Source organism: Arachis ipaensis, chromosome B1, assembly GCF_059453495.1.
Source record: "Arachis ipaensis isolate K30076 ecotype BB chromosome B1, ASM5945349v1, whole genome shotgun sequence".
NCBI lineage: Eukaryota > Viridiplantae > Streptophyta > Magnoliopsida > Fabales > Fabaceae > Arachis > Arachis ipaensis.
In genome coordinates, this window is record NC_142436.1 from 41,666,026 (window position 1) to 41,667,940 (window position 1,915).

Below are 1,915 nucleotides of genomic sequence, written 5' to 3' on the forward strand. Positions count from 1 at the left end.
AGGATAACCTTGAGTTTTAAACAAAAGAGAGTCCTCATTCAATTGAAGGACTAATTCACCTCTGTCAACATCAATCACAACTCTTGCTGTGGCTAGGAAGGGTCTTCCAAGGATGATGGATTCATCCTCATCTTTCCCAGTATCTAGGATTATGAAATCAGCAGGGATGTAAAGGCCTTCAACCTTTACTAACATGTCCTCTACTTGTCCATAAGCCTGTTTTCTGGAATTGTCTGCCATCTCTAATGAGATTTTAGTAGCTTGTACCTCAAAGATTCCCAGTTTCTCCATTACAGAGAGTGTCATGAGGTTTATTCTTGACCCAAGGTCACATAGAGCCTTCTCAAAGGTCATGGTGCCTATGGTACAAGGTATTAGGAACTTTCCAGGATCCTGATTCTTCTGAGGCAATCTCAGTTGATCCAATGCATTTAGTTCATTGGTGAACAGGGGAGGTTCATCTCCCCAAGTCTCATTACCAAATAAATTGGCATTCAGCTTCATGATTGCACCAAGGAACTTGGCAACTTGTTCTTCAGTGACATCCTCATTCTCTTCAGAAGAAGAATACTCATCAGAGCTCATGAAGGGCATAAGGAGGTTCAATGGAATCTCTATGGTCTCTAGATGAGCCTCAGAGTCCTTTGGTTCCTCAAAGGGAAACTCCTTATTGATCACTGGACGTCCCAGGAGGTCTTCCTCCTTGGGATTCACGTCCTCTCCTTCCTCCTTGGATTCGGCCATGGTAATTAAGTCAATGGCCTTGCACTCTCCTTTTGGATTCTCTTCTGTATTGCTTGGGAGAGTACTAGGAGGGGTTTCAGTGATTCTTTTACTCAGCTGGCCCACTTGTGCTTCCAAATTTCTAATGGAGGACCTTGTTTCATTCATGAAACTCACAGTGGCCTTAGATAGATCAGAGACTAAGTTTGCTAAATTAGAGGTATTTTGTTCAGAATTCTCTGTCTGTTGCTGAGTGGATGATGGAAAAGGCTTGCTATTGCTAAACCTGTTTCTTCCACTATTATTAAAGCCTTGTTGAGGCTTTTGTTGATCCTTCCATGAGAGATTTGGGTGATTTTTCCATGAGGGATTATAGGTATTTTCATATGGTTCACCCATGTAATTTACTTCTGCTATTGCAGGGTTCTCAGGATCATAAGCTTCTTCTTCAGAAGATGCCTCTTGAGTACTGTTGGATACAGCTTGCATTCCATTCAGACTCTGAGAAATTATATTGACTTGCTGAGTCAATATTTTATTCTGAGCCAATATGGCATTCAGAGTATCAATTTCAAGTACTCCCTTCTTCTGAGGCGTCCCATTACTCACAGGATTCCTCTTAGAAGTGTACATGAACTGGTTGTTAGCAACCATGTCAATGAGTTCTTGAGCTTCTGCAGGCATTTTTTTTAGGTGAATGGATCCACCTGCAGAAGTATCCAATGACATTTTAGCTAATTCAGACAGACCAGACCATCATAGAATATATCCAGGATGGTCCATTCTGAAAGCATGTCAAAAGGACACTTTTTGGTCAATTGCTTGTATCTCTCCCAAGGTTCATAGAGGGATTCACCTTCTTTCTGTCTAAAGGTTTGAACATCCACTCTAAGCTTGCTCAGCTTTTGAGGAGGAAAGAACTTGGCTAAGAAAGTCGTGACCAGCTTATCCCAAGAGTTCAGGCTATCTTTGGGTTGAGAGTCCAACCACACTCTAGCTCTGTCTCTTACAGCAAAAGAGAAAAGCATGAGCCTGTAGACTTCAGGATCTACTCCATTAGTCTTAATAGTATCACAGATCTGCAAAAATTCAGTTAAAAACTGAAAGGGATCTTCAGATGGAAGTCCATGAAACTTGCAGCTTTGTTGCATCAGAGAAACTAATTGAGGTTTCAGCTCAAAGTTGTTTGCTC

At 41.5% G+C, this 1,915-nt stretch overlaps 1 non-coding gene across 1 annotated transcript; it reads left to right on the plus strand.

Annotated features, from left to right (window-relative positions):
* Positions 1-1,511: 1,511 nt before the first annotated feature.
* On the plus strand, positions 1,512-1,619 carry LOC148576335 (small nucleolar RNA R71). Its single transcript, XR_015903174.1, has one exon. It is a non-coding gene; the product is annotated as a small nucleolar RNA R71 (small nucleolar RNA).
* The last annotated feature ends 296 nt before the right edge of the window (positions 1,620-1,915 follow it).